This window comes from Bombina bombina, chromosome 2, assembly GCF_027579735.1.
Source record: "Bombina bombina isolate aBomBom1 chromosome 2, aBomBom1.pri, whole genome shotgun sequence".
Taxonomy (NCBI): Eukaryota; Metazoa; Chordata; class Amphibia; order Anura; family Bombinatoridae; genus Bombina; species Bombina bombina.
Genome location: NC_069500.1, coordinates 1069129643 through 1069153903, shown reverse-complemented (window position 1 = coordinate 1069153903; position 24261 = coordinate 1069129643). Strand labels below are relative to the sequence as shown.

Genomic DNA, 24261 nt, shown 5'->3' with positions numbered 1-24261 from the left:
AATTTACTTCTATTATCTAATTTGCTTCATTCTTTAGATATCCTTTGTTAAAGAAATAGCAATGCACATGGGTGAGCCAATCATGAGGCATCTATGTGCAGCCACCAATCAGAAGCTACTGAGCCTATCTAGATATGCTTTTCAGGAAAGAATACCAAGAGAATAAAGCAAATTAGATAATAGAAATAAATTAGTAAATTGTTTAAAATGGAATTCTCTATCTGAATCATGAAAGAAAAAATGTGGGTTTAATGTCCCTTTAATTGTAGTTAGTTTAGGTAATTAATTTAATTATAGTGTAGTGTTAGGTGTAATTGTAACTTAGGTTAGGATTTATTTTACAGGTAAATTTGAATTTATTTTAACTAGGTAGCTATTAAATAGTTAATAACTATTTAATAACTATTGTACCTAGTTAAAATAAATACAAAGTTGCCTGTAAAATAAAAATAAATCCTAAGCTAGCTACAATGTAACTATTAGTTATATTGTAGCTATATTAGGGTTTATTTTATCGGTAAGTATTTAGTTTTAAATAGGAATAATTTAGTTAATGATAGGAATATTTATTTAGATTTATTTAAATTATATTTAAGTTATGGGGGTGTTAGGGTTAGACTTAGGTTTAGGGGTTAATAACTTTAATATAGTGGCGGCGACGTTGGGGTGGCAGATTAGGGGTTAATAAATGTAGTTAGGTTGCGGCGACATTGGGGTGGCAGATTAGGGGTTAATAAATATAATGTAGGTGTCGGCGATGTTGGGGGCAGCAGAATAGGGGTTCATAAGTATAATGTAGGTGGCGGCGGTGTCCGGAGCTTCAGATTAGGGGTTAATAATATAATGCAGGTGTCAGCGATGTCGGGGGCGGTGGATTAGGGGTTAATAAGTGTAATATTAGGGGTGTTTAGACTCGGGGTTCATGTTAGGTGTAGACATAAAATGTATTTCCCCATAGGAATCAATGGGGCTGTGTTAGGAGCTTTACGCTGCTTTTTTGCAGGTGTTAGGCTTTTTTTCAGCCGGCTCTCCCCCATTGACTCCTATGGGGAAATCGTGCACGAGCACGTTTTGCCAACTCACCGCTACAGTAAGCAGCGCTGGTATTGAGGTGAGATGTGGAGCTAAATTTTGCTCTCCCCTCACTTTTTTGCGGCTAACGCCGGGTTTGTAAAAACCTGTAATACCAGCGTTGTCTGTAAGTGAGCGGTGAGGGAAAACTGCTTGTTAACACTGCGCAGCCTTACCGAAAAAAATCGTAATCTAGGCGAGAGTATTTAAATTTTTTATGGTAAGTCATTGATGCAATAATTATGAATATATAACATTAACATGTATAATGAAAACAATTCTAAAACTCTTTACTTTAAATAACAAAAAGTGCAATTGTATAAAGAAAATTAAAAGTAATATAATTATATAATTACTGAATTGATTTACTTCAAAGTTATGGTATATTGGGTTAACTAACATCATTCTTTGTGAAAAAAACACATAATTTATGTAAGAACTTACCTGATAAATTAATTTCTTTCATATTGGCAAGAGTCCATGAGCTAGTGACGTATGGGATATACAATCCTACCAGGAGGGGCAAAGTTTCTTAAACCTCAAAATACCTATAAATACACCCCTCACCACACCCAGAATTCAGTTTAACAAATAGCCAAGTAGTGGGGTGAAAAAGAAAGGAAAAAGTACAAAGGAATTTGGAATTAATTGTGCTTTATACAAAAAATCATAACCAACATAAAAAGGGTCTCATGGGCTCTTGCCAATACGAAATAAATGAATTTATCAGGTAAGTTCTTACATAGATTATGTTTTCTTTCATGTAAATGGCAAGAGTTCATGAGCTAGTGATGTATGGGATAGTAATACCCAAGATGTGGAACTCCACAGAAGAGTCACTAGAGAGGGAGGGATAAAATAATAACAACCATTTTTCGCTGAAAAAAATAAATCCACAACCCAAAATATATGTTTTTATTCTCATAATGAAAAGAAAAAAACTCAAACATAAGTAGAGGAATCAAACTGAAACAGCTGCCTGAAGAACATTTCTACCAAAAACTGCTTCAGAGGAAGCAAATACATAAAAACAGTAGAATTTAGTAAATGTATGCAAAGAAGACCAAGTTGCTGCTTTGCAAATCTGATCAACTGAAGCTTCATTCTTAAAAGCCCACAAAGTGGAGACTGATCTAGTAGAATGAGCTGTAATTCTTTGAGGCATGTCCTGACCCGACTCCAAATAAGCCTGATGAATCAAAAGCTTTAACCACGATACCAAGGAAATGGCAGAAGCCTTCTGACCTTTCCTAGAACCAGAAAAGATAACAATGAAAAAAATAAATCCACAACCCAAAATATATGTTTTTATTCTCATAATGAAAAGAAAAAAACTCAAACATAAGTAGAGGAATCAAACTGAAACAGCTGCCTGAAGAACATTTCTACCAAAAACTGCTTCAGAGGAAGCAAATACATAAAAACAGTAGAATTTAGTAAATGTATGCAAAGAAGACCAAGTTGCTGCTTTGCAAATCTGATCAACTGAAGCTTCATTCTTAAAAGCCCACAAAGTGGAGACTGATCTAGTAGAATGAGCTGTAATTCTTTGAGGCATGTCCTGACCCGACTCCAAATAAGCCTGATGAATCAAAAGCTTTAACCACGATACCAAGGAAATGGCAGAAGCCTTCTGACCTTTCCTAGAACCAGAAAAGATAACAAACAGACTAGAAGTCTTCCTGAAATCTTTAGTAGCTTCAACATAATATTTCAAAGCTCTTACCACATCCAAAGAATGCAAGGATCTCTCCAAAGAATTCTTCAGATTAGGATATAAAGAAGGGACAACAATTTCTCTATTAATGTTGTTAGAATTCCCAACCTTAGGTAGAAATTTAAATGAAGTCCGCAAAACTGCCTTATCCTGATGAAAAATCAGAAAAGTAGATTCACAAGAAAGAGCAGATAATTCAGAAACTATTCTAGCAGAAGAGATGGCCAAAAGGAACAACACTTTCCAAGAAAGTAGTTTAATGTCCAAAGAATGCATAGGCTCAAACGCAGGATCCTGTAAAGCCTTCAAAACCAAATTAAGACTCCAAGGAGAAGAGATTGATTCAATGACAGGCTTAATACAGACCAAAGCCTGTACAAAACAGTGGATATCAGGAAGTTTAGCAATCTTTCTGTGAAATAAAACAGAAAGAGCAGAGATTTGTCCCTTCAAGGAACTTGCAGACAAACCTTTATCCAAACCATCCTGAAGAAACTGTAAAATTCTAGGAATTCTAAAAGAATGCCAGGAGAATTTATGAGACGAATACCATGAAATATAAGTCTTCCAAACTCAATAATAAATCTTCCTAGAAACAGATTTAGGATCCTGTAACATAGTATTAATAACTGAGTAAGAGAAACCTCTATGGCTAAGCACTAGGCGTTCAATTTCCATACCTTTAAATTTAATGATTTGAGATCCTGATGGAAAAACAGACCTTGAGACAGAAGGTCTAGCCTTAAGGGAAGTGGCCAAGGTTGACAACTGGACATCCGAATAAGATCCGCATACCAGAACCTGTGAGGCCATGCTGGAGCTACCAACAACACAAACGATTGTTCCATGATGATCTTGGAAATCACTCTTGGAAGAAGAACCAGAGGCAGGAAGGTATAAGCAGGCTGGTAACACCAAGGAACTGCTAACGCATCCACCACTTCTGCCTGAGGATACCTGGACAGGTACCTGGGTAGTTTCTTGTTTAGATGGGAAGCCATCAGATCCATTTCTGGAAGACCCCACATCTGAACAATCTGAGAAAACACATCTGGATGGAGCGACCACTCCCCCGGATGTAAAGTCTGACGGCTGAGATAATCCACTTCCCAATTGTCTATACCTGGGATATGAACCGCAGAAATTAGACAGGAGCTGGATTCCGCCCAAGCAAGTATCCGAGATACTTCTTTCATAGCTTGGGGACTGTGAGTCCCACCCTGATGATTGACATATGCCACAGTTGTGATATTGTCTGTCTGAAAACAAATTAACGGTTCTCTCTTCAACAGAGGCCAAACCTGAAGTGCCCTGAAAATAGCACGTTGTTCTAAAATATTGATTGGTAATGTCGCCTCTTGAGCTTTCCAAACCCCTTGTGCTCTCAGAGATCCCCAGACAGCTCCCCAACCTGAAAGACTTGCATCTGTTGTAATCACAGTCCAGGTTGGACGAACAAAAGAGGCCCCTTGAATTATACGATGGTGATCTAACCACACCAAGTCAGAGATAGTCGAACATTGGGATTTAAAGATATTAATTGTGATATCTTTGTATAATCCCTGCACCATTGATTCAGCATGCAATGCTGGAGAGGTCTCATATGAAAACGAGCAAAAGGGATCACGTCCGATGCTGCAGTCATGAGACCTAAAACTTCCATGAACATAGCTACTGAAGGAAATGATTGAGACAGAAGGTTCTGACAGGCTGAACCCAATTTTAATCGTCTCTTGTCTGTTAGAGACAGAGTCATGGACACTGAATCTATCTGGAAACCTAAAAAGGTGACCCTTGTCTGAGGAACTTTTTGGTAAATTGATCCTCCAACCATGTCTTTGAAGAAACAACACTAGTTGATTTGTGTGAGATTCTGCAGAATGTAAAGCCTGAGCTAGTACCAAGATGTTGTCCAAATAAGGAAACGCTGCAATACCCCGTTCTCTGATTACAGAGAGTAGGGCACCGAGAACCTTTGAAAAGATTCTTGGAGCTGTCGCTAGGCCAAATGGAAGAGCGACAAATTAGTAATGCTTGTCTAGAAAAGAGAATCTCAGAAACTGATAGTGATCTGGATGAATCGGAATATGAATATATGCATCCTGTAAGTTTATTGTGGACATATAATGCCCTTGCTGAACAAAAGGCAGAATAGTCCTTATAGTCACCATTTTGAAAGTTGACACTCTTACATAACGATTCAGAATTTTCAGATCCAGAACTGGCCTAAATGAATTTTCTTTCTTTGGGACAATGAAAAGATTTGAATAAAACCCCAGACCCTGTTCCTGAAACGGAACTGGTATGATTACCCCTGAAAGCTCCAGGTCTGAAACACACTTCAGATAAGCCTGAGCCTTCACTGGATTTGCTGGGATGCGTGAGAGAAAAAATCTTATCACAGGAGGTCTTACTCTGAATCCTATTCGGTACTCTTGAGAGACAATACTCTGAATACATTGATTTTGGACACAATCTGCCCAAATGTCTTGGAAGAATCTTAATCTGCCCCTTACCAGCTGAGCTGGAATGAGGGCTGCACCATCATGCGGACTTGGGAGCTGTCTTTGGTTTCTTAAACGGTTTGGATTTACTCCAACTTGAAGAAGGTTTCTAATTGGAACCAGATTCTTTGGGGGAAGGATTAGGTTTCTGTTCCTTATTTTGTCGAAAGGAACAAAAACGTTTAGAAGCTTTCGATCTACCCTTAGGTCTTTTATCCTGAGGCAAAAAACTCCCTTCCCTCCAGTAACAGTTGAAATAATCAAATCCAACTGAGAACCAAATAACTTATTACCTTGGAAAGAAAGAGATAGTAATCTAGACTTAGATACTATGTCAGCATTCCAATATTTAGCCACAAAGCTCTTCTAGCTAAAATAGCTACATACATAGATTTAACATCAATTTTGTTGGCATCACAGATAAAATGATTAGCATGTTGAAGCAAACGAACAATGCTAGACAAAACAGGATCCATTTCCTGTTGCGCTAAACTTTCCAACCAAAAAGTTGATGCAGCTGCAACATCAGCCATAGAAATGGCAGGCCTGAGAAGATAGCCAGAATATAAATAAACTTTCCTTAGATAAGATTCAAGTTTCCTATCTAAAGGGTCTTTAAAAGAAGTACTATCTTCTATAGGAATAGTAGAACGTTTAGCAAGAGTAGAAATAGCCCCATCAATTTTGGGGATCTTTTCCCAAAACTCCAATCTAACTGCTGGCAAAGGATACGATTTTTTAAACCTTGAAGAAAGAATAAAAGAAGTACCAGGCCTATTCCATTCCTTAAAAATCATATCAGAAATAGCATCAGGAACTGGAAAAACCTCTGGAGTAACCACAGAATTTAAACGTTTACTAGTTTTAATATCAAGAGGACTAGTTTCCTCAATATCCAATGTAATCAACACCTCTTTTAACAAGGAACGAATATACTCCATTTTAAATAAATAAGTAGATTTGTCAGTGTCAATATCTGAGGAAGGATCTTCTGAATCAAATAGATCCTCATCAGAGGAGGATAATTCAGTATGTTGTTGGTCATTTGAACTATTACATACCACAGCTATAGATATAATCTCCACAAATTTACAACAAATGCACTTAGCTTTGGTAGAACTGTTTTCATGCAGCAGGGTTCCTACAGTGGTTTCTGAGACAGGATCAGATTGAGACATCTTGCAAATGTAAGAGAAAAAACAACATATAAAGCAATATTATCAATTTCCTTATATGGCAGTTTCAGGAATGGGAAAAAAATGCAAACAGTATAGCCCTCTGATATAGAGAAGAAGGCAAGAAGCATATAGGAATGGGGTTTTAAATAATGAAATAATTTGACGGCAAGTATGATGCACAACATAAACTGAAAATTTTGTGGCGCTAACAACATCCGGAAATGACACACTCGCGTCATTGAAGACGCAACCTGTGCAACAAACTTGGCTTCAACTAAGATGCCGGAAATGATGAATTTGCATCATCGGATGTAGCTTCACGTCAATTGAAAAAAAAGGCTATACCTCAGGTAAGAAAAATATTTTCCCAAATATGAAACTGATAGTCTGCAAAAGGAAATATACATAAACCTGACTCATGACAAATATAAGTACAATACATATAGTTAGAACTTTATATAAATACATAAAGTGCCAAACCATAGCTGAGAGTGTCTTAAGTAATAAAAACATACTTACTGAAAGATACCCATCCACATATAGCAGATAGCCAAACCACTACTGAAACAGTTATCAGTAGAGGTAATGGAATATGAGAGTATATCGTTGATCTGAATAAGGGAGGTAAGAGATGAATCTCTACGACCGATAACAGAGAACCTATGAAATAGATCTCCCGTGAGGCAAACCATTGCATTCAATAGGTGATACTCCCTTCACATCCCTCTGTCATTCGCTGTACTCTGAGAGCAACCAGGCTTCAAAATGCTAGAAATCTTAGCACAAGCTTACTTCACCACCTCCATAGGAGGCAAAGTTTGTAAAACTGAATTGTGGGTGTGGTGAGGGGTGTATTTATAGGCATTTTGAGGTTTGGGAAACATTACAAACTATTTAGGCCAGATCGTACTTGAAAAACCATGTACACAAAAATCTCATATCGATAACACCCTTCCTACCTTATAATCAGATGTGTAGCGTATCCACTATGCTATTCATTTAATCTGTCATATCAGGCTCCAAATATCTCAGGCGCCAAAAGAAACAGCTCCGGCGCCCGTAGTGCTCCTTAGCCTAGCGCATGGCTAATTAGCATAAACAGATGACGTACGCGTGTGTTTTCACGCGTTGTCATGGTAACATTGTTGCAAGACATAATATATGCAGAGAGCTGTCCTAATAGCCTATTAGGACCGCTCTCTGCATATATTATGTCTCGCAACAATGTTACCATGACAACAAATTAGCCATGCGCTAGGCTAATGAGCACTACGGGCGTCGGAGCTGTTTCTTTTGGTGCCTGATATACTGTATAGGCTGGTTTTGTCAGTGTTAGGTTTTTTAAGGGGGTATTGGGTGAGTTTTAGAGTAGGGATGGTTGTGTGGGTGGGGGGTTTTACTGTTGGGGGGTTGTTTGTATTTTTTTTTACAGGTAAAAGAGCTGATTACTTTGGGGCAATGCCCCGCAAAAGGCCCTTTTAAGGGCTATTTGTAATTTAGTGTAGGGTAGGGCTTTTTTTTATTTTGGGGGGCTTTTTTATTTTGTTAGGGGGATTAGATTAGGTGTAATTAGTTTAAAAATCTTGTAATTATTTTATTATTTTCTGTAATTTAGTGTTTTGTTTTCTTTTGTACTTTAGATAATTTTATTTAATTGTAGTTAATTTAGGGAATTAATTTAATTATAGGTGTAATTGTAACTTAGGTTAGGTTTTATTTTACAGGTATATTTGTATTTATTTTAACTAGGAAGTTATTAAATAGTTAATAACTATTGTACCTAGTTAAAATAAGTACAAAGTTGCTTGTAAAATAAAAATAATCCCTAAGATAGCTACAATGTAACTATTAGTTATATTGTAGCTATCTTAGGGTTTATTTTATAGGTAAGTATTTAATTTTAAATAATAATAATTCATTTAATGCTAGGAATATTTATTTAGATTTATTTAAATTATATTTAAGTTATGGGGTGTTAGGGTTAGGGTTAGACTTAGGTTTAGGGGTTAATAAATTTAATATAGTGGCGGCTGTGTAGGGGGGGGCAGATTAGGGGTTAATACATTTAATATAGTGGCGGCGGTGTAGGGGGGGCAGATTAGGGGTTAATAAATTTAATATAGTGGCAGTGGTGTAGGGGGCAGATAAGGGGTTAATAAGTATAATGTAGGTGGCAGCGGTGTAGGGGGGGCAGATTAGGGGTTAATAAGTATAATGTAGGTGGCGGTGGGCTCCGGGTGCAGCGGTTTAGGGGTTAAACACTTTATTTAGTTGCGGCAGGCTCCGGGAGCGGCGGTTTAGGGGTTAATAAGTATGATGTAGGTGGCGGCGGTGTAGGGGGCGGCAGATTAGGGGTGTTTAGACTCGGGGGAAAATGTTAGGATGTTAGGTGTAAACGTTACCATAGGAATCAATGGGATATCGGGCAGCAGTGAACATAAGCTTTTGCTGCTTTCAGACTCCCATTAATTCCTATGGCATCCGCCGCGGATTGAAAACCAGGTACGCTGGGCCGGAATAGTGCCGAGCGTACCTGGTAGACTTTTGATAACTAGCAAAAGTAGTCAGATAGTGCCGAACTTGCTTTCGGAACATCTGTAATGACGTAAGCATCGATCTGTGTCGGACTGAGTCCAGCGGATCGTATGTTACGTCACAAAATTCTACTTTTGCTGGTCTGTAGGGTTTGATAACTAAGGCGAATCAGGCTCGCCACAAATACGCTGTGGAATTCCAGCGTATTTGCGGTTGACAGCTTGATAAATAGATGCCATTATCTTGCTAATCACTTTCAGGAGCACCTTTGGAACAAGGATGCCCAGTGGCAATTGAAACACCAATTTAGTAATTTTTATGTCACTCATTCAACTATTGAGCTTCCAGAAATCAGAACAATTTAGGACAGGGAGGGTTGTACTCATCTGCCCCTTTCACTGTGGAGAATGGGTCCTATAACTGAAATGCTATAGCTCTCTACCAATGCAAAAGCAAAGACAATTTTAAAAACAATTACTTGAGATTGCTATGGTGTGTAAGCTGGACCCTGATTTTTAGCTCCCTTCAGAAGTGCAGAATAAGCTAAACAAAGAAGTGGAAACGGGTAAGATGCTGGCTATGAAGAATATGGCTTTATCTCTGATTGGTCAGGTGCCAAAGAAAGAGCTGAAAAGTTCCACTTGATAAAAAATCTTTACTATGTGGTGGTTCTTTCCATAAATTATGACATTGATCCAGAGGATGACTCAGTGGGATATAAATCATTTGCAGACTATGGGCTTTTGCTTTCAAGACTGTTACTACATTGATGGGTGCCTGCCCATGGGGTGTTCTAATTTCTGTACAGTGTTTGACATGTTTTCCAATTGACAGTTTCTAGAGTAGCAGGGGTTTAAACCATTCCTCATTAATTAGAAGCAAGAGTCAATTCCAGCAGGAACGCATGGGAATGGAGTTCCTGCACTTTTTTTTGTAGGCAGAACTAAGTTCCACCCTGGACAGAAAACAGAAATGCTTCAGTAAACACTGCTGCTGATGGTGGGAGGAGCTGGAGCACAATCTGGTTAGAGGAATAGTGAGATTTAGAGGGATAGTGAGATCCTCTATTAATGGGCAGTAACACTTCCTATAATAACGTAAATGCAAGCCTGTCAGCGGTCCTGCTGTGTGATCACCCCGCACTGTGTGGAACACATGGTGCTTACATTTCTGTGTGGCTTGCCCTGGGGTTATTTAGCTTCCCTCAGCAGAAATAGGACTATTGCACCTTAAGAGGGTGAGACATTGTTACAGAGAAGGAGTCTGGAGTTGCTGTCAAACACCAAGGTCTCTCCCTGACCTGGAAAGTAAGGAGAGGGGAGGAAGGAGGGTGTCAGGAACTGAATCTAAGCTGGCTATGCACATTGTGAGTTAAAAAAAAAAAAGTATGGACAGATTGACATTCATGTGTGTCTAGTTAAGTTGTTTTATTGTTTTAAAAACAAAAAGTTGTTTCACCAAATAAAAATATGGGGTACCTTGAATTCAATCTTCAGTGTGCGGTGGATGATTTCATGAAGAGAAACCTCCACGATTTTGCCGAGGACCGCCACCAAAGAGCGTGACTGCCGCGATGACTGCCACCGAGGATCACCACTTCAGAGAAGACCACTCTGGACCTCTGCTCTGCCCAGCCTTTGGTGTGAATGAAGATGATGGACCCGTCTGGAAGAAGACCTCCGGCGGACTTCTGAAACCGTGAGTACCTATTGAGGGCTTTAGTGTTTGGTTTTTTTTTAAGGGCAATGCCCATGCAAATGCCCCTTTGGGGGCAATGGGTAGTTTAGGTTTATTTGTGTTAGGTTTTTATTTTGGGGTTTTGGTGGGTGGGGGGGTTTACTGTTAGGGGGGACTTGTTTTATTTGTAATGTAAAAGAGCTGATTTCTTTAGGGCAATGCCCTACAAAAAGTCCTTTTAAGGGCTATTGGTAGTTTAGCATTAGATAAGGATTTTTTTATTTTGTTTTTGTTTTTTATTTTCATAGGGATTAGGTTTATTTATATTTATTTTGGATAGTGTTGTTTATTTTTTTTGTAATGTTAGCGTTTTTTTATTTTCTGTAATTAAATTAATGTAATGTAATTTTTTTTGTATTTTCTATTGTAATGTAGTATTATTTTTTATTGTAATTAAGGGGTTAATTTAGGGGGTGTTAGATTAGGGGGCTTAGTCATTAAATTAGTTTTTTCCGTTGTCGGGTTTGGAGGTGTAGGAGTTAATAGGTAAATTAGGTTTAATGCATTGTGGGGTGTTGGCGGATTAGGGGTTAATAGATGTATTAGGTAGTTTGTGATGTTGGGGTTTGCGGATTTAGGGGTTAATCATTTTATTAGGTAGTTGTTTTTTTCTTAATACTTCGTGCAGGCGGTTAGTTTATTTTTTTCTTAATACTTAGTACGGGCGGTTATTTTTTTTAAAATACTTATTGCTGGCGCTTAGGTTTTTTTTTAATACTTATTGCGAGTGATTATTTTTTTAAACACTTATTGCGTGCGGTTAGGTATTTTTTTTAATACTTATTGCGGGCTTTTTTTTTTTTTTAATGCTTCACCACCCTGCTTCGCTGCATCTATGGGAATTATTTTGGCTGCGCACGCAGCCAACATTCTGTTGGCTGCCTTATGCTGCCAACATTCCTTTGAGGATGCGTGCGCAACTGCCGACGGCGACGGATGTGTTACAAATACAATTACAAATACAATTATAGTATAGATAACTGTTTATTTTAATTAATTTATTTCGTATTAGGTGCAACTTTTTTTCTAATGACTGGCAGCAAAACCTATCCAATTAGGAACAAGGTTTCGTAATAACATATTGACGGCATAAAGTATGCAATGGGAAATGTAGAACAAAAACATTGATACTTTTTATATCGCAAGGTTTTCGTGGAAATATGTAATTAGGAAACCTTGTTCCTAATTGGATAGGTTTTGCCGCCAGTCATTAGAGTTTATATTATATCATTATTGATGTTATGTTTGTTTTTTAATTAGTTGTAACAGTGGCTTATATAGAGCTGGATAACATGCCAACAATGAAAGTCTTTATTCTGCGTTTTTATAAATGTTGTATAAACCTGATACATGTTAAATGTGGGAGGAGCTAGGTCAATAGGACTTTCTTCTATGACGATGCACCAAATACCACCTGATGTACCTCGAAACGTGTAGTAGAGTCTGTGTACAAGTCGGTTGGCCGTCTGTGTTTGTCTTGCAGCCACACATTTAGGATGAAGTTCCTGTTACACAATCTTTAAGTGCAAGTATTATTGTTTTAGCCTATTTTATTTTGTCAATTGTATTGTGTTTTTTATGTTTTGTGATATGTGGTTGGACTAAGGCACTGTCCATTTTTTCCCCACTGTCTGTTCAAGAGGTGGAAATTTAAGTTTGCACAATTTTTCTATATATGTATTTACAGACATATATACACATAAATGCCTAGGTATACACATATAGACATATATAGAAGTGAATTGGAACCCTTTGCAGTTAAGTAGATGAAAACATGTAAAAACATTTATGCAATATTTATATTTAATAAAGTGTTTGAAATTGAAATTATATATCCGTATAATAACAAGTATTGCATTGGACAATGATGCTTTTTTATTGGACTAACTATACATTTATAAGATGACAAGCTTTCGGAAGAATGTCTTCCTTTTTCAAGTCTGAAGCAATACTGACCAATTAGATGGAATTTACAGATTACTTATTCCCCTTTTTTTTCTTTTTTTCCTACCCTTTATTCCCCTGTATACATAATTTCACATCTTTATACATATTGATTCTATGTTGATATATAACTTTATGTCAGTATATGCTGTCCTGTCTGTTATCCTTTACTGACACTATCTTCCTCTGTCTCCTAAACCCCCATCAGGATTTTTACGACACCCCCTCCTCCCCCTGCATTCAGACCTCTCTAACACTTTCTGTCTTTCTAGACATCCTATGTTTTTAGATATAATCTGTAAATTCCATCTAATTGGTCAGTATTGCTTCAGACTTGAAAAAGGAAGACATTCTTCTGAAAGCTTGTCATCTTATAAATGTATAGCACCGAGACCGTCCTTCTCGCCGCCACAGATGACATACGCGCCATGCTCGACCGAGGAGAAACCGCCGCACTCATCCTCCTAGACCTCTCAGAAGCCTTCAACACTGTCGACCACAACACCCTCCGCACCCGCCCACACAATGCCGGAATCCGCAGCAAAGCCCTGGAATGGATCACCTCCTTCCTCTTGGGCAGGACCCAGAAAGTTAGACTCCCGCCCTTTTCCTCCAAACCCACTCCAGTCAAATGCGGTGTACCGCAAGGCTCTTCTCTGAGCCCCACCCTCTTCAACATCTACTTGGCAGCTCTCGCCGCCATCGTCCTACGCCACAACCTCAACATTGTCTCCTACACCAATGACACCCAGTTAATCATCTCACTCACCCGAGATCCCACCACCGCCAAAAAGAACGTCCATGAAGGCCTGACAGCAGTCGCCACCTGGATGAATGATAACCAGCTCAAACTGAACACAGACAAAACCGAAGTCCTCCTCATTGGAATCAATAAATCCGCATGCGATGACTCCTGGTGGCCCACAGCACTTGGTCACCCTCCAACCCCAACCAACCATGCATGAAATCTAGGCTTCATCCTGGACTCCTCACACTCCATGGACCAACAAATCAATGCCATCACCTCAACATGCTTCCACATTCTCCACCTGCTACGAAAAATCTTCAAGTGGATCCCTACTGAAACCAAGAAAACAGTCACCCACACCCTCGTCAGCAGCCGGTTGGACTACGGCAACGCACTCTACGCAAACTCCAAAAGAGACTCCAATGTATCCAGAACACTTCAGCCAGACTCATCCTCGACATCACCGAACACCTAAGGAACCTTCACTGGATCCCCATCAACAAGAAAATCACCTTCAAGCTCCTTACCCATGCGTTCAAGACCCTACACAACATCGGACCCGAATACATCAACCACCGCGTACATTTCTACACCCCCGCCAGACAATTCCAATCGGCCGACCAAGCACTCGCAGTCATCCCCCGCATCAGGAAATCCACAGCGGGCAGGAGATCCTTCTCCCACATGGCAGCAAAGACATAGAACACCTTCCTGCTGCACCTCAGACAATCCACCTCCCTTACAAAGTTCAGAAAGGACCTCAAAACCTGGCTCTTCGACTGAACGCCCATCCCCTCCCCCCCTCCACCTATTAGTTTGCGCTCTATAAGTACCCAATAGATAGATAGATAGATAGATAGATAGATAGATAGATAGATAGATAGATAGATAGTCCAATAATAAGTATCATTGCTCAATGTAATACTCTTGTTATTTTGATATCTAAATCCCTGGACTAACACGGCTACTCCAATCAACCTATATATATATATATATATATATATATATATAGGTATAGACATATATAGAAAATTTTATTTATGAATCAATAGAACATATTCTGCTAAGTGAAGAACACTGGAATGTAAAATATTAATATTTTCATGTAGGGTTAACGTACTTGAGAATATGTGATCGGGTTTGCACATGAGTAGGGTGTTTTTTTCACCTTTATTTTTGCTCCATTGACTTCTATGGGGGAATACGCTATTGCATGCACAATATTCTTAGTTTGGCTTGTTACGCACGTCGGGTTAGCGCGCAAGCAAAAACAGTTTACATTCAAATTGTAATATGAGCGCTATCCGACGAACAAAAAGCTTACTTCTAGCGGAGATAACGCTTGTGCGGGAGTGTTAAATACCGCTCCACTTGTAATCTGGCCCTTAATATTTTGACATAGTAATGGGAGCATTTGTACTGGAGAAAGAAGTTTGGGAAAGTGTCACAACACCCAATCTCATCTACATCTTCTACATATTTATTAGGCAGGCATACACTTTTCTAAGGGATGCAGTGCACTGGCAGTAAAAGAAAAATCATAAGTGTCTCCTGCCTGCATTATAGCTTTTTTCCTGGGCCTATTTTCTATTATTGCTGCAGGCCATATTCTGTTATAGAGTTCTGCTGGCTATTTCCTTTGGGCATGTCCTGCTAGCATGTACCTGCCATTGTACCTTTTCTCCAAATACTAATTCAGAATCCTGCTGGCTATACCTACCACTGTGTTAATTACCCATTGTAGTTGCCCATTATCTGACACTGGCATCCTGAAGGTAATTTCCTCCTGTTTTTTATGTACTCGCCACTTATAGTATTGTATCTACTAGTCATTATTTGATCCTAACAAGCTGATATCTCATTATAACCTCATGGCTATATCTGTTTTTATATCTGCTGTCCATAACCAGATTATGAACTACTGCCTTGCAATTGTTTCTGTAGGCCTTCCTCATTACTGTGTCTGTTGACCATTATTTGCTTATCTACTGTAGCCAATTAGGGACAAATTTAAATGAAATTGCAATAATCAAGCAATGCCTGTTGTAGGGTTAGGTTTCTGGGTTCTGCAGGATGCACTCCAGTCTGACTGGCAGTGTAAAGAGCATCATTTTCAGAGTAAAACATCTGGAAAAACAGGAAAAAAATTATTAAAGTTAACTGCATTTTTTTAACTATACATTTGTAAGCATTTTATTAGGGTAATATATCTTCAGTTTAATGTCCCTTTAAGTGATTAAGTACCACTACAAAATGGAGATTGCAGACTTTATTCTCGTGCATTCATTGGGCATTACAACAAATGCTATCTTTAATGTTTCAGCATCTCATTAGTTCTTTTTTCTAATGAATGGTAATGTGCTCTGGCCCAGGGCCATGTTTCTGGTTGCTAAGTAAACTATACACACAACACAGCTGCCACTGATGTTCCACCGGGGATAAACATTCCCAACTACCTGCAAAGCCTGATCCCAAATGAACCATGGCTAGCATCAATATTATTACACAACAAGGAGAAGGTAGAACTAATTATATGACAGGATTGTGAATATTAATTGTATAGCTGCTTTTGATGTCACTCCCCTTACCTATGTCACATTGACAGATAATAATAATAATAGTGATTTTATCCAATCAAGATTTGTGCCACATGTTCATATGTGTATGAAATATGACTACATATGATATCCATTATGCTCTCACACAGGTTCTGTTTAAAATGACTAGAAACATGATGGAACTCTGCAAATTCAAGTGAACATTACAAGAGTAATGATTACCAGTTACTTCAGTTCATACAGTGCAAATGATTTACCAAGAAAATGTAATAGTTTTCAGATGCAGAAAACAAAGTTTTATTGATATTTATGGCTTCCTTTTTAGAACAATGATTCTGTGCATCTTTATTTTGCTACCCGTTTACTGTGTTTATTTAACTTCTACTTATTTTCTTTTCTCTTTTTGCCTTTCTCTCTGGTCCCTTTCTTTCTGACTTACCTCCTCTCCCTTTAAAGAAACAGTGAAGTATTATTTTCTTCTTTTTTTCCATCTAAACAAAGACATTTTAAGATGTATTAAAGTTTCTGTTCCTGTGGTGACATTGTACAATTGTTTATACTAGTGAGGTGCATCACTGTTGGCAAATAGAGGTATGGGAGTTTTCTTTATTAGCCAATGAGCTTTTGTGCCACGTACCAGCAGTGCACTTCCAGAGAAAGCGCCAGTCTCAGGTAGTTAGAAGATGAGGTATATGGAACATGTACGTGTACGAGCTCAAAGGTTTCTTAAGCACAGCTGGCGTGAAGCACGAGAGAATTAAACTGATACAATCTTTGCTCTTTGTCACTCTAGGGATCAGTGTCTCTTAAAGGGAAACCACAAAGCCACAATGTTCTTTCATGATTAAGAGAAAGCATGGAACTTTTTAAACAACTTTCCAAATTTCCTTCCATTATCAAACTTGCTATATTCTCTTGGTATCCTTTGTTTAAGGAGTAGCAATGCACTACTTGAAGCTAGCTGACCACATGGGTATGTTTCTCAACAAAGAGAACGAAACAAATTAGAAAATAGAAGTCAATTGGAAAGTTACCGTATTTAAAATTGCATGTGAGTTTATGTAATGAAATAGGGGAACATGTTACTCATAAAACATTTTTGTTTTAAACTGAAATAAAAATGGAGCTGCAGTGAATATTTCTTATAGCTATAAAGTTACTGGTTTAGTAGCAGTTTATTAAAACTCTAGTTTTACACTTCTTTGTTAAAAAAAGGATCAGGTCACAATGCAAATACTGCTCACAAGCAGTAATACCAGCTGTTAATATTTTTGCTACGGCCTCCTAGCAATGTTGTCAGCAGTTGCACAAATAGTAATGTCCAGAAGTACTATTCTAGCCCATTAAACTTTTACCGGTCAGATCTTTAAACGTTAGTCACCAAAGTAAGGTAAGCAGTCATTTCTTTGATATATAGATATATTTCACCTTTATTTTTTTTGCCAGTGCCAGCTTTTAAATCAATGAATCACATTATATAATTTAGCCAATGCTCATCAGTTTTGGACAAATGCCCAGAGAGCTAAAAATTACCATTGTGGAATCTGATGAGCTAATGTCTACAACACCCTCACACCAAATGTACTTTTCCTCTGTTCTAAGCAATCATATCCCCAACACTACATTAGTTTATTTAATATGTTTGTCACACCATCTGTCCATACATTCTACTTTAATTCATTATTAGGATATGAACATTAATTTAAAGTGATTTAACCATTTCTAATTCATTATTAGAATATGAACATTAATTTAAAGTCATACAACCATTTCTAAATGTATCTTATTAAAAGCAAATGAGAATAATTTCAAAGTATGCTTCATAATCATTTTTAAACAGGTTTTAAAGTGTGTTTATAAGTGTGCATATATTTTAAAATATATAGGACATGGTACATGACTTTTTGACATTTTTACCAGCCAATAAAGGGATAGTAAAGTCAAAATCAAAGTTTCCTGCTGTAGATAGAGCATGCCATTTTAACTGTTATCAAATTTGCTTTCTTCTCTTGGTATATTTTGTGGAATAGTAAACCTAGGTGGGCTCATGGGACTTGAGGAGTGTGCACTTAGTTACAGTATCTATGGCATTTCAAAAACACAATGTTGCAAACACTGCTGCCTTAGAGAACTTTACTGCCCCTATAAGGATTGGTAGAAAGTACCTACCAGCCAATGAGGATAAGCAGACAGTGTCAGACAGCCAACAATTTGAGACAATGGTCTATATTCAATAAAAACCCCTTTGTTTTTCTAATATCTTGCAAAAACTCACAGCAACATCATAACTCAAAAAAGATTTGTACTGGCCCCTTGTCAAACCCCTGAGCTGTGTGTCACTGTCATGTGAATCGTTCAGGGAGTCGCATCTATCTCATAACCAAGTCTCACTGTGGAGGATAACGGCTTCAAAAAAACATCTTCAATACATAACAGAACAAACTAATTCAAATGTGGGAAAAAAGTCCCTCTATGAAGCTTTCCATTCATTAGAGGAGCCGGGTAGTGGGTAGGCAATAAATCCCCCCCCATGCCTATAGAACGTCCAAGTCCAGCACCGCAAGACAACTTTTGTTGTATCCAGCAAGACTACTTTACCATAACAAATGTGTTTCTGGTTGGTGTTGTAATAATTGTTTTTCCTTTTCTCATTTGATGTGCGAGATATAATTTACTGGGCACCTCACACAACAATAGGTGTGAAAGTCAGGAACACTAATGTAAAGATAAGTGAATCGATGTTTCTCGCCTTTACCATGAGGTCCCCAACAAGCTCAGGATTGTCTATGAATTTACGCTACTAGAAATATACAACTGATACTGGCGTAAATTTAAACGTAAATTACTTCACAGTTTTTGTCAGATAAGAATATAAATATAAAAATAAATCCTCACATTGAAATGTTGCTTTCTCTTAAAGTTGTTTAATGCCCAAATACTTTCAAAATAATTAAATTGTACTTGTGTCTGTGCACGATAGAAATGTTTATGGTTTATTGTCCTTTTACACTATGGGCCACAAATCCCCTGTTTATTAGAGCAAGTAAAAAGCATTTGAAAAGAATCTAATTTTGTTTTTTTTCAGGTAAGCAATGCTTGTTTATCACTCTCCTCGACTTCACCTTGAATAAAAACAACTTTTTCATTTGAATAATGAAAGCAAAGCAAAACAAGTTACTTATGTGTGATACAGGGCAGCCAAGGTCAAGATGAAGGAAAAGGCAACTCACCAGACTCAGGAATATACTAGACAAGTACCACATGACATCCCAGAGGGATGAATATTTAGTTTTATGAGGATTTTTTAAATATATTTTCCTTCCTCAAGTGACAGAATTTTGGTCCATAGTTAAAGGGACAGTAAAGTCAAAATTTAACTTGTAGGATTCAGATAGAGCATGTCCTTTCCAATTTACTTATTTTATCTCATTTTCTTTGCTCTTTTGTTTCCTTTGTTGAAAAGCATAATATATAGGCTCAAGATTGCACTACTCAATGCACTACTGGGAGCTAGCTGCTGATTAGTGGTTGCATATATATGCCTCTTGCCATTGGCTCACCAATTGTGTTCAGCTGGTTCTGAGTAGTTTATTGCTGCTCATTCAATAGACACTGAGACTGAATGCAATTTGATAATATAATTTTAAACAGCTTTACAATTTACTTCTATCTGAATCATGAAATATACATTTACCACCATTAAAGCAGATACTGAAATAGGTTTAGTGTTCCGGACACTAAGGAGTGTGTGATTATCAGCCTGACAGATAATGCTGAGTAGTTCATGAAGTCAATGATTCTGGAGAACATTTTTTTATAATTACATAAATGTATTAGTAGTAGCAATAGGTAATAGAGGACCATTCTGCTGGAAGGCATCGCTTGCTAGATGATCTGGAAACTAACTGTATTCAGATTGATGGATTCGGTTTTTGAGCAAATTAAATCAGATCTTTCTGAAAAGATTCAATCCCTTTTGAAGTTGAAGGTAAATCCATCTGTTAAGTTTATAATTGATAAGGTCTCACCAATGTCTCAAGAACCAATCTGCATTTAGATTTGATTTGTCTGGATGGAATGCATTTATTGTATAATGTACTTTTGTTATAGTGATAAAACTGAAAAAAATCTTACTGTTGTCTAAAAGTATGGGCTTTGTTCTTCCTAATTGTTTTATGAATAATGGTACAAAACAATTCCATCTTGAGTAAAAGTTAAATACTTAATAACATTTTCTAAAAAAAAAGTATTTGATAAAAAAAAGACTGCTAGTAATTCTAGGCAAATTATCTGAATATTTTATTCCTGGAAGATCTAAAATCCTCCTGTAGCTGACTTACCAAAACGTGGCTCCCCAACACAAGAAGCTGGTATCCTTTTGGAATCTGGTTTGCAAAATAAAAAATAAAAGTGGCTTGAACATTCCTAGCCTGAAGATTGAAAAGCCACCAGTAGATTTCATCATGTGAAGAACTTTAAAAAAACATGCCCAGCAGTTTGCCTGTATCTCCTGACTCTGACAAAAACTTCATGTTATGCTACACGTAGGGGTAGCCTAAAGGCTGTGACACACTGCAAGCGATGCAGCGCGAGGCGAAGCAGCTGCTTCGCTTCGTGTCGCTTCGTGTTGCATCGCTTCTGAAGTTCAGATATTTCAGCAGAGTGCTCAGAGATGAAAAGGCTGGACACACTGAGCGCGCACAGCCGCATCTACACGCTGTTCACCGCTCCGCTTGCAGTGTGTCACAGCCTTAATACACTGGAGAAATGGATGAGTGTAAAACAGATGACATTTTAAAGAAGATCTAAATATTAATTGATGATGCAAGTTTTTATTTTTAGTGTGTGGGGAGAGTTATTTTCTTTAGGGAGTTTGGCAAGTGTAAGATTATAAATGTTTCAAAATGAGTTACACCACCCCTCTCTCGAAAAAAATAAATAAAACCCAAGAATGTTATGTGGTATTCAAACGGAATATTGTAGGTTTTTATTTTTGTTTCTCTTTTTTTCGGCATAAAATGCAATATGATGTAAAGGGGCCTATTTATCAAGCCGTCAACCGCAAATACGCTGGAATTCCACAGTGTAATTGTGGAGAGCTTGATTCGCCTTATTTATCAAAGGCTACAGACCGACAAAAGTAGAATTTTGTGACACAACATACGATCTGCCGGTCTCAGTCCAACACAGATCGATGCTTACGTCATTACAGATGTTCCGAATACAAATTCGGCACTATCTGACAACTTTTGCAAGTTATCAAACTGCTAACAGGTACGCTTGCCACTATTCCGGCCCAGCATACCTGATTTTCAATCTGCCGCCCTGGAGGTCGTGGATGTCATAGGAATCAATGGGAGTCTGAAAGCAGCGAAAGCTTATGGTCGCTGCTTCCCGATATCCCATTGATTTCTAGGCTAGAATAAAAGTTATGTTTACATGTAACACCCTAACATGTTCTCCGAGTCTAAACACCCCTAATCTGCCGCTCCCTACTCCACCGCCACCTACATTATACTTATTAAGCCCTAATCTGCCGCCCCGCCACCACCTAAAAAAAAGTTATTAACCCCTAATCTGCTGCTCCCGCCACTGCCGCCACCTACATAAAGTTATTAACCCCTATCCCGCCGCAACTAAATAAAGTTATTAACCCCTAAACCCCTGGCCTCCCACATCACTACCACTTACTAAACCTATTAACCCCTAAACCGCCAGCACCCCACATCACCATAAATTAAATTAAACTATTATCCCCTAAACCTAACAACCCGCTAACCTTACATTAAATATTAACTCATCCCTATCTTATAATACAAGTAAACTTAACTTTAGATTTAAATTCAACTATATTAAACTATTAATTAACCTACCCTAACTGTTATACTAAAATTACATTAAACTGCAAATTAAATTAACTATATTATATATTTAAACACCTAACCCTACTCAAATAATTTAAATCTACACTAAAAAATTACAAAGTTACAAAAAACTAATGTAAGGAAAGTGGTTACAGTAATTGCTCATGTGACACTTGCTTAAACTTGTGTGACTTTGCCTTTAAGAGAGTGTGAGCATAAGACACTTGCTTAAACTTGTGTGACTTTGCCTTTAAGAGAGTGTGAGCATAAGACACTTGCACTAACTGGTGTGACTATGCCTTTAAGAGAGTGTGCCTTTAACAGAGTAAAAGACATTAATTAACTTCAAGTAGATGACACTGGATTTTGCTAAGTCATGCTACAAGTGGTAAACAACCGATGGATGCTGATGATAAGAAGTCAAAACCCAGACAGAACAAGGGTGTAACCTTGGCAGGGGTCACTTACTGACATTAAGGAACATCTTGATAACACATGGGTATAGGGGCTAATGCCATGGTAATATTGTTAAAAGATTAATTATTATTAAGTGCAATAGGCTAAGTAATATTAATTGCAATAGGCTAAGTAATAAAGCCATTATTGATGTTTAGCTATTAATTATATCTATGGAAAGATTGTTAAAACTATTATTGATGTATTTGACAAAAGTAACTGCATAAGACCACATAATTAATGTTAGGCAGAAAAACATGTTTGTTTGAAACTAAAGATGACGGCATTGCAGTTTAGGAATACGTCAGAGATAGTACCTGGGCATGCCCTGATAAGCTTGGTTGAGGCTAAGACAGACTGGCCAGATGTCTTGGGCCACGGCCAACCTCAGAGGGTGCGGTCTCAGGATCTGTGGAGTTGCGCCAAAACTGTTACACAAGTGAACAGTATAAAGAGGGGTACATCTAGGCAATCTGATCATGTCATGTCTGATGTCTGAGTCTGATCATGTCTGAGAGTCTGAGAGTCTGAGAGTCTGAGTGTCTGAGCGTCTGTGTATTTTTTGGTGTGTGTATTGAGTGTACTTTTGGGGCCTGTGGATGGACGCATCCTCAGTGTTGTTTCCCGCTGATCGCCTGTTTTTCTCCTGGTCCAAAGATTGCCCAGATGTCCCCTCCCATTGCGCCCCAGAAGCGGCAGGATAGGATGATGCAAACAGAGATCACGGTGATGTATTAATTTCTTGGTATAAAACTAGCTAGACTTGTTTTAGTGGTAATACAATATAAGATTGTTATCAGTTGTTGCGCAGGCAACTGAATGTTACTAAAAACTGTATAGATAATTGTATCTAGAATTGTTTATATAAGCATTGCAATTGCATAGAGTGTTATAAGTATGAATAGTGGTTTGTGGTATTTTGTTTCCATGATTATGTTGCAGAATAAACCTTCATTGTTATTATAAGATTGTGAAAACCTGTGTAATGTGTCAGTCATTTCCTTGCTGAAAAGTGATATATGATAACATCATATCCTGAAAAAAGAATCACATAACATTATTGGCGTAGTCGGTCGGCAGGATGCATAATTGTTTATCACTTGAGCAAAGAAACTGACAGTTTCTTACTGAATGTGCAGAGCTGATAGACGCAGCTCCGAGCGAAAGTGAAACCCCTTTGTAAGATAAAATAATAAGCCAGAAAAATATATAGTTGTATCTTGCACGGTCAGGAGTATAAATATATATGTTTCTGGATTAGTTAGAATTGAATTGTTAATTCCTCAAATGAGCCATGAAAGCTGTGTAAATAAACAGATATTTCATGGACATAGTCACAATTGTCACCTTGGAATGAAATTAATTGATATTGCACAGGTATATACATATTAACGTATATTGTTACTGTTACTGTGAATTTATTGATTGATGTCAGCAATAATTGAAGGTATTATGAAAATGTTTAGGAAGAAAGTACAAACGGTTCCCCCTTCACGGCCTCAAAATATTGCGGCTTGGGAGGGGACCCCATATCAGGAATTAGCAGGGGAAGTCTTGTCTGGGACTGACCTCAAAGATAACGCTGAATTTTTTGACAAAACAGAACCTTGTGAAGTGTTGAATAAATTACAGAATGTAAAAGTTAAGACAGATTCAGACACAGAAAGGTTACATAAGAAATTATGGGTGTTATTACAGGCATACAGAAAGACACACGAGCAGTTAGAGGAAGCTGTAGAGCAGACGGTGTGCCTGCAGAGTCAGAATAAATTGCTATTAAAAAAGAGCCAGTGTTATGAAGATGTAGCTCAACAGGCTGTGGTTAAGGTAGCCAGGGCCAAAGTAAAGCGGAAGGGTGGTAGGTTGAGCAAAAGTAAGTTACAATCAGTATTACAGAGCAGGGCCAGATGGGACCCTGGGGGGTGGGATAAAACTTTGCAGAAATGGAA

The 24261-nt window shown here is 37.9% G+C and overlaps 1 protein-coding gene across 1 annotated transcript in view; it reads left to right on the top strand.

The window, feature by feature from the left end:
* Nucleotides 1–24261, top strand: part of RNF150 (ring finger protein 150) — a 793014-nt gene that overhangs the window by 764583 nt on the left and 4170 nt on the right. The gene's annotated exons all lie outside the window — the stretch shown is intronic.